Below are 10,049 nucleotides of genomic sequence, written 5' to 3' on the forward strand. Positions count from 1 at the left end.
GTCTAGCTGGCAGATGGGCTGAGCCCTGTTCTATGCCTCAGAGTCGCCGGGTGGGAACATTAGTTCCAAAGTTGTTTTCCTGGTCCCTGGATCAGACATGGCAGGGTGGGGGGTGCGCTTTCTGTGCGCACTCTGCAGAGATCTCTCTAATCCCTGGCTGCCTAGATCTCCTATTCATCAGTTTTTCAACCTTTAAGAGCTGCCAGTCCGGGTGGCAGATGGGCCGGGCTCTGTTCTGTTCTGCGCCCTTAAGTCGCCAAGGGTGGAAACAGAAATTACAAAGTTCTGTTCCTGGTGCCTGGATCAGGCGGTCCAACTGGCACTCAGCATGCAAAAGAATGAAAATAGACCCTTTCTTATCTCCTTGTACAAAGCTCAAGTGTAAGTGGATCAAAGATCTCCACATTAAACCAGATACACTGAAACTATTAGTGGAGAAAGGAGGGAAAACCTTAGAACACATAGGCACAGGAGAAAATTTTCTGAACAAAACACCAATGGCTCAAGCTCTAAGGTCAAAGATTAACAAATGGGACTTAATGAGATTGCAAAGTTTCTGTAAGGCTAAGGACATTGTCAAGAAAACAAAACGGCAGCCAACAGAATGGGAAAAGATCTTTACCAACTCCACATCAGATAGAGGCCTAATATCCAAGGTTTAAAAAGAACTCAAAGAGCTAGACACCAGAAAATCAAACAACCCTATTAAAAAATGGGGTACAGAGCTAAACAAAACATTCTCAACTGAGGAATATCGAATGGCTGAAAAACATCTGAGGAAGTGCTCAACATCCTTAGCCATCAGGGAAATGCAAATCAAAACAACCCTGAGATTCCACCTCACACCAGTCAGATTGACCAAGATCCAAAACTCAGATGACAGCAAATACTGTCGAGGTTTCGGAGAAGAGGAACACTTCTCCACTGTTGGTGTGGTTGTAAACTGATACAACCACTCTGGAAATCAGTCTGGCGATACCTCAGAAAATTGGACATAGTACTACCTGAAGACCCAGCTATTCCACTTCTGGGCATATACCCCAGAGACACTTTAATATACAACAAAGATACATGCACCACAATGTTCATATCAGCTCTATTTATAATAGCCAGAAGCTGGAAAGAACCCAGATGTCCTTCAGTAGATGAATGGATACAAAAATTGTGGTACATTTACATAATGGAATACTACTCAGCCACCAGAAACAATGACTTAACCAAATTCTTAAGAAAATGGCTGCATCTAGAGAAGATCATCCTGAGTGAGATAACCCAGTCACAAAAGAGCAGACATAATATGCAGTCACTGATAGTGGGATGCTAACCCCAGAGGCTCGCACTGCCCCAGACACAACTCACAGACAGTGTGATGTCCAATAAAAAAAAACAAAACAAAACAAAACTAACAAACAAAAAAAGTCATGCTCAATCCTTACACACCAAGAACACATTGACAAATTCCGGGTTACACCCTGTATTATATATATGTTTTGCTCACTGGAAAAAAAAGAAAAAAAAAGCCAAGCACTGGAAAAAAAAAAATCTGTATTGATTGATATTTTCTACAACATTCTTTTCTTTCTGTTAAACTCTCTAAAATGTTTTTCTAAAGTCTTGGACAACCAGGGGACTGTTGCCTGCAAATTCTTTACTGCCTTATTTACCATGTGGAAAGAGTTTGATTAAATTCTGTGTATTAGAAACACTGTGCTTCTCCTTTAGATGTTTTGTGTACTATTGTTTCTTCTAAAAAACCCCATTGTGGTTTTTATTGTTTCTAGGCACCCTTTTACCAATAAAAGATGGTCTATGAAAAAAAAAAACTAGTTATTTTAATTACTTAAAATTTAAGTGTAATATTATTTCTAAGTGAATTTTTATTAATAAAATTTTATAATGAAATTTTGCAAATGAAAAAAAAAATTTCTGATCCCTATGCCAAATCAAATTTTGCAATTCCTACAAGAGGGCACTCAGTGTGCTGCTAGGTTTAATTGATCCATCCACTTCCAATATTTTAACAGCATTAACAACATAGGCTGAATCTGAAATTAAATTAAAAGGAAAGGAACAATTTTTGAACACTTCTATTACACTCTTACACTCAACAACTTGTGGAGAACCTGGGTGATATTGGTATAACATAGGCTCTTGTTGCTCTATCATGTAGGCCCCGCAGCCTGTCTTAGATCCATCAGTAAAGATATTAGGGCCTCCACTAACGGGAATAGTGGAGGTAACCTTTGGAAAAATTACCGGATGTTCCTTGAAAAACATCAATAATGGATGTTTTGGATAATGGTTATCTATTTCTCCTGGGAATCCACAACAAAGAATGGCCCAGTCATCCACAGTGCCACATAAAACTGTCACCTGCTGGCTGGTATAAGGCACTATAATGGAGGCAGGAGTTGTGCCAAAAAATTGTATGCACTGTTGAACTCCACTCTCAGCTAGTTCTGCAACAGATATAGGGTAGTGCTCTACTGACTTAGCTGGGGAAGTTTTTGGATATATCCAAAGTAGAGGGCCATCCTGCCATAACAGCCCTGTAGGTTGCAAATAAGTGGCTAATATGCAGAGCGTAATATCTGCAATCTCTTTCCATCGATTTAAGGTAGCATTTTGTAACTCCTTTTCAACTTTCCTTAAAGCTTCCCTTGCTTCAGCAGTCAATTGACTGGGAGAGCAGAATCTCCAGCCAAAATATTATAGGATGGCTTTAATTCATAATTTGGTAATTTTAAATAACACTTAATCCAATTGATATCTCCCAATAATTTATGAAAATCATTAAGTGTTTTAATATTATCTTTTCTTATCTCTACCTTTTGCAAGCGAAATCCAGATCTTTCCCTAACTTATCCCAGCATGCCACTGTTAGGTTTCCCGAGACTGTGAACCAAGGTGCAATGGTATCACACTCATCCAAAAACCTTTCTAGGGTGCTCGTCTTCATTTTGAGGTTTACTTTGACAAGAGTAGCTCTTGAAGAGCCAGAAAAAGTGGATGAAACTGAGAAGTTCCCATCTTAATCTTTTACTTTTTTTTGTTTTGCTACTGCAGGGAGAGCCCTTTCACTTTCGATTAGCTACTGGCATGAGAGGCCTTTCACTTTCAGTTTGCAACTGTTGCAAACTACCTTGCTCACTACCCAAGACCTTATAGCAGCTTTTCTCTGAGGTCCTTATCCTCCCAACTTACCTTGGGAATGTTATTGCTGCTTTTCTCCACGGTCCTTATCGTCCCACCTTACCTTGGGAACTTTCCAGCACTGCCCTGACTGCTTGAAGTTCTGATCTTGAGCAGAGATTCCCGGTTCTGGCACCAGTTGTCATGCCCCACCTCGACCAGCAAGGAAGACAGGACCCGGGGAAGATCTTCTTCAAGCAGTTTATTCAGGATCCTTGAACAAGCTTGTGCTTCTGTTTCTGCCTTGGTCTCAGCTCCCGGGGGAACGCCCACACAGGCTTAAATCCCCTTGTGCCCACCAACCCCTGTAAGCCACGTGGGCCCTGCAGATAGGCTGCTTCAATGCGGAAGCAGGCAGGCTGAACAGGCACAGCCAAATAAGGAGTTGTTTACTACTGAGAGCCCTCACCGTTAAGGAGGTGGAAGGCAGAAACCAGCGCCATCTTTGGGGCACAGCACCTCGCAGCTCTCTACACAAACTCAGTACTGAGAAGGTATAAAAGATGAAGAGGAGGTAGGTGATTACACAGTTTCCATTGAACCTGGGCTCAGAAAAATAATTATTTGACATTTTTTACAAATGAACCAGAGCAACACTCAAAAAGAAATCTCTCTCTCTCTCTCTCTCTCTCTCTCTCTCTCTCTCTCTGTGTGTGTGTGTGTGTGTGTGTGTGTGTGTGTGTGTGAGTAACTCACGGGCATGTGTGTAACAACTACTACTCAACAACAATTCACTTTCAAAATTTAAAATGTGTTATTTTGGTTGCCAGTAATTGGAAAGAGAATAATTGGTCTTAATTAATAGGTTGCCCTTTTACCCCTCCAAAAATAGATATATTTCTAAGTAGTCCCAAGGAAAACACTGCATTCATGTTACTTCTTAACTCTGTTGCCCCTGATGTCTACAGCCCTCAGCCTTTCCCCCTTGGCTGACACAATGTAATGGGGAAGTTGCACCTGTCTGTCAAGACCTCCCCTGGAGGGAAGTTAGACAAGACAGTTTCATTCATCTTGTGAGGGATGCTCCTGTAGCAGCTTCTGTCCTTTCAGGGCTGTGATTGGTCAGTCCCTTTACACTCTATGTGGTGCCTTAGATGTGCTCACCCATCTTCTCTTCGGTTTGTGATGCACTTGTTGCTCTCTTGCTCCTTTTTGCCTTCAGTTCAGGTAGGGATCCCTCCTGCCCGTGTAATTTCCACTGCTGGTTTGCATATCTGAGACTATATCCTTTAGTGGCTAGTATTACATTCTTTAAATTCACAAGTATGTAAACAGAATTTTTTCCTTCAAGTTTAAGTAAGACTTGTCTGTATCACTTTCTCATCCAACAGAAAGGGAGAGCTTGACACTGATTTTAATATTTCAACAATCCTTTTTATTATTGGCTTTAGCTATTATTGCAACCCCGAAAGTTAGAATTTAGAGTTAAATATTAATTTAATATCAGGTATGTGATTATCGATGCTGTTTGCATTCCGTTTCTCAGTTCTTCTTAAGGCTAAAATTTCTGTTATGGCTATTTCAACTCTAGGATTCTTGGACTCTTTTAATCTCTTGGTGGCTAGAAATGTCCTAGATTCATGATTACTATCTAAAGTAGCTTAGGTAGGCATAGGGGGCAAAGGTGAAATCTTCTCCATGACAATATACATCTAAAGTTCCAGTGTGTTCTGAAGTCTGCTTTGGCTCATTTTCCCTTCAGGTCATTTGCAAGTATTCTCTTTACCCAATGTTCCCCAAGTATAAAAAATGACATGAATGCAAACAGTTGGTGACTAGTGTCTTAATGCAATTTCTCTTCCTCCTCTTCCTCCTCATTATCCTTCTTCTTCCTCTTTCTCCTTTTCTATCTCCTCCCCTTCTTCTCTTTCTTCTATACTTCCAGCTCTATTAATTGAAGCTTGGAAACAGGACCATTTGCCAATTCATTTTATCATTATTGCTTTGCAAGTTTCCTTAAAGCCTGCTAAAGTAAGTGACTTTCACATAGGAAAAAATCCACAAAGAAACATTTGTTGTTTTTTATAGTTATCATACTAGGTGGAATTTTTATATTGTAGGATTTTTTTGGTTTAACTTAGTGTCTTATGAACCTTACCTCCATTCCCAAAATGTCTCCTTTCTGCTCAATTGCAGCAGGTCATAGACACATATGAGGAACTGCTGTGAAGGGGAAGGAAGAAAAAATTTAGGGAGAGGATAAAGAGAATGAATGAATGAATGAATGAATGAATGAATGAATGAATATCTCACATTTCTTTCCCTTGCCTCCTTCCTGCCTGTGTAGTCCCTGCAGTGGCTCCTCCACTGCTACTCAAAAGTTCCCTTGGTTATGAGCCTGGGTACAAGAGTGAGCTGATAGAAGAGGTGTGCAAAATGCAATACCTTTGTCTGGTAAAAGTGACTGGACGTCTCTGTGCCATGGGAACTGAAGGACAGACAATCTATAATGTGCAGCCTATTCAAATTCTTATTAGTTGCAGGGTGAGATGACAGTATGCTAGTATGTAGGAACCTGTGTAATATGGATCCTGTGTTATGAGAAGGCCACTGTTGACATACCCTGAACAGCATATATACACAGGATAAATGGTTTCAGTTTCAACCAAAGCATTGCAGAAAAGCATGAGTAATTTTGGGACATCTTAAAGAAATTGCTTGCATTCATATTTAAAAAGGAAGACACGTGAGAAAGAAATGTAGATTATGGTTGTGGTAATTTATGAACTAGAATATTTAAACTGTTTGAAGTTTCCAAATCTGTTTCTATCACTCATCCCTCCCTCCCTCCCTCCCTCCCTCCCTCCCTTCCTCCTTTCCTCCCTCCCCATTCTCTCTCAATCTCTCTCTCTCTCTCTCTCTCTCTCTCTCTCTCTCTCACTGTCTATCCTCCTCCTTTTCTTCTTTCCCCATCTCTCTTCCTCCTTCAAGTAATCCTCTTGTTCCAACCTATTTAATGTTCTATGTATTTATTATACCTTCATAGGTAACTCCTTCTTTATGTTAGAGAAATTTTCTTCTATGTGCTTTTTTTTTTTTTTTTTTTTTTTTTTTCACTGTTCGAGGTTTATTTGCTGTTCTCATTGGCATGACACTTGAGTGGTTGGTTCCATCATCCATATGCAGATCTTACATTTCATATAATGGTGCAATGTACACTACAGCCACATAATACACAAAATATCCTGTCGAACATGTATGCACAAGATATGCATAGTGGACTTACACACTGGGAACTCAGTGGCCTAGGCTTGTTTGGCAAGGGTGCGCAGCGCAGGAATGCAGCAGGCTCACAGGATAAACCGGGGCCTACACACAGTTGGCAGTGTGTCTTGGAGACAGTGGGACTGTCACACTAACCAGGTTACCACTACACAAGTACCATTTAGCAGCAGGGTAGAGCTATGGGAACTGAGATCTTCCCCAGAGCTCTCCAACACAACTGTACTAACCACAGCTCAGATGAGAAGTGTGTGGTCTCCATGGAAACCCTGCTGCAGCCTGAACAGTGAAGGGCTAGGACACTGGGGAGACTTTAGAACTGCAGCTCCTTCTGGATTCCCCAGAGGGTATCTGCACACTTCTTCAGGTGGGTCTCTTCCTCAGGGGTCAGTGTCACCTTCACAACATCCGAGATCCCATTTTGTCCCAGGATACAGGGGACACTGAGGAAGATGTCATCGTTGATCCCATAGAGACCCTTGATCATGGTGGAAATGGGATGCACCCGCCTCAGGTTCTTCATTATGCTCTCGGCCAAGTCTGCCACCTAGAGGCCAATGGCCCAGGATGTGTAACCTTTCAGCTTGATCACCTCATATGCACTGTCAACCACCTGTTTGTGGACCTCCTTCCACTGCTCCTTATCCCCAGCAGTGCCCATGTCTGGGATCAGAGACTTCAGGGAGACGCCAGCCACTTTCACACTGCTCCACACAGGCACACTGGAGTCTCCTTGTTCTCCCAGGACCCACCTGTGACAGCTCAGCAGGTGAACTCCCAGCCTTTCCCCCATCAGGTAAAGGAAATGAGCTGAATCCAGATTGCAACCACTTCCAATAACTCGGCTTTTGGGAAAGCCACTGATTTTCCAAGAAACGTAGGTCAAGATGTCCATTGGATTTGAGACAATAAGCAGATTGCAGTGAGGACTGTACTTCACAATGTTCAGAATGATAAACTTGAAGATGTTCACGTTTCGCTGGACCAAATTGAGTAGGCTCTCTCCCTCTTGCTGACAGGCCCCCGCTGTGACAATGATCAGCTTGAAATTTGCAGTCACACTATAGTCTTTGCTTGAGACAATCTTTGGTGTTCTGAGGAAAAGGTTGCCATGCTGGAGATCCATCATCTCTCCCTTGAGCTTGTCTTCCATGACTTCAACAAGGGCAGGCTCATCTGCCAAGTCCTTCGTTAAGATACTGATGGCACAAGCCATGCCAACAGCACCAACCCCAACAACTGTGATCTTATTCTGGGGAACCTGTTCTTCCTTAACTAGATTCACAATCAGCCGGTCCTTGAGGGTTGCCATCTTGGACTGAGTCTTTTGGGACCACTAGTGCACTATGGGGTCGCGACGGGCTAGCAGCAGCATAACCAGAGCTTGGCGACAGTGACTCTAGCACGCCTTCTATATGTTTTTGATGATATCTTCTGTGCCTTTAATCTATACTCCACCTCTGTTATTCTTATTATTCTATTATTAAACTTTTCATAATGTTCCAGATTCCCAGAATTCCTGGATATTTTGTGCCAGTTTTTATTGTTTTATTTATTTATTTACATTTAGCATTTTCTTTTACTGAAGTATCCATCTCGTTGTTAATATCTTCAATGCATGAGATTCTTTTATTTACCTCTTGTATTCTATGGGTGAGGCTAACTTTTCTCATTTCCTGATTTCTGTCAGTTCAGATTTTCTTTATTAATTCTTTGTGTATTTTCAGGTCTTAAATGGTTCTATTCATTTCCTTATGCTCTTTGTCTTTTTATATTTTAATTTAAGAGATTTATTCAACTCCTCTTTAAGGACTTCTATCATAGTCTTAAGGACCATTTTAAGGTTTATATATATGCTTCAGCTATTAGAGCCTATTATGAGAGGGTTGGTGGTTCACATGCAGACTATTGTCCTGACTTTTGTGGATTTGCATTGGAGTCTAGGCATCTGCAAGGGGAATGATTGTTATTACAGGTGCTGATATCCAATCTTACCTTTGTTTTGTAGGTGTTTTCTAGATATTGGAAGCTTACAATTAAAAATAAGGATGGGTTAGGAGTGTGAGGCATGCTGAAGGTTTTCCTCAGGATGGAGGAAAGGAGAGTATTCCTCCAGGATCTGCTTAGTCCCTGGGAACTGGGACAGAGATCAAGGAGAGGCTACAACAGTTAGTCTGCTACAGAGTTTGAGATGGGACTGAGTTAATGGATATGGAGGAGAGGAGGGAGAGTAAAAATCTGAAGCTCACACACCTGCTTCATATTCCCACTTGACTCTCTTGTAGGTATAGGTGGAGGGTTCTCATGGAATTCCTGATAAAATTGAGATTAGAATTGCTGTCTGAGTTAGAAGGAAGTTTAGGAGAGAAGATCATAGTGATTCACTAAAAATTGAGGGTGGAAGGAGTCGGGCAGACTACAGCAAGTGATCTGCTACAGAGTTGGATGTGAGAATGGGGGATTAAATTTGGAGAAAAGGCAGGAGAGATCTCACTTAGTATGACTGCCTCCTTATATGGAGTAGCTTTGCAGGTTTCTTGTTAATCCTGTTTTGTTTTTTTTTTTTGTTTTTGTTTTTTTTTTTTGTTTCACTAAAAGATATCCTCATTCATACTTCTTAATATTTTATATCATTAATTTCCTTTTTTGGGAAATAGCTTTGTGCAACTAAACATAAATATATATATATATATATATATATATATATATATATATATATATATATATTTGAATCTGTGATTTATAAATCATGTTTATACCACCGTACAAAAAGTAGATTTGGTAGAAATACCATATAGTGGTCAGTCAGGAGCTATCCATTTTGTGGAATTGAGCTATGTATAGGTATTATTGTGTCTTTGTTTTTATTACACTAATATATAGACATATAACCCATTATATTTTCTTGATTGGAGCAATGCACATAATGTCAGAGAAAAGTCCAGAGTGGAGCAAGGAGCACATAATTTTTATCTTAAAGATGAGCACACCATAACTGTAATTCTCTGTCATCCAAAGGAGTAGCTCCTTTCCAAGAAACTACTTTTAAAACCACTAATATTGTACAATAAGGGAAACTTTGATCTCTGGCTGAAGTTGGGTCATCACCACATATGTGTCAAATTACTAGCACATAGTGCAAATCCTTTTGATTACTTCACATGCATGCTAAGCCTCCACTAGACTTGCTATTGGCTACTTCCTATAAAATTTTGTGGACACCTGAAAAAGTTGTGTAACTCACACTGAACCAAATTATAAAACAAGAAAGACCATATGACCAAACATAGCCACTTGGGATCTAAAGATTATAGTAGAAACTTGCATCTGGAGGATGTCCATTTGAGGGAAGACTGGAGAATCATACGGGAAATAACAAAGCTAGAGATGAAATGCTCGAACAAAGCTCATAGCTGAAGAAACACTTTCTGATGTCCTGGAAGATATGCCAAATCCCACAGTCATAGATTTATTTCATAAGAGACCCCATGTTTTATCTACACTTACCTATTGATATGACCTTCGCCTGGAAAACTACTAGTCTCATGACCTGACACATGCCTTGTGGATGCAGACACATGAGAAAAAAATCCATTGCTTCCTGACCCCAAGCTACCACTGCCTTGATGTCCTCA

At 40.6% G+C, this 10,049-nt stretch overlaps 1 pseudogene across 1 annotated transcript; it reads right to left on the bottom strand.

Annotated features, from left to right (window-relative positions):
* Positions 1-6,727: 6,727 nt before the first annotated feature.
* LOC308435822 (L-lactate dehydrogenase A chain-like) lies at positions 6,728-7,726 on the bottom strand (annotated as a pseudogene). Its single transcript has one exon. The product of its transcript is annotated as an L-lactate dehydrogenase A chain-like (transcript).
* Positions 7,727-10,049: the final 2,323 nt, after the last annotated feature.

Source organism: Micromys minutus (assembly GCF_963924665.1).
Source record: "Micromys minutus genome assembly, chromosome: 23".
Classification (NCBI taxonomy): Eukaryota; Metazoa; Chordata; class Mammalia; order Rodentia; family Muridae; genus Micromys; species Micromys minutus.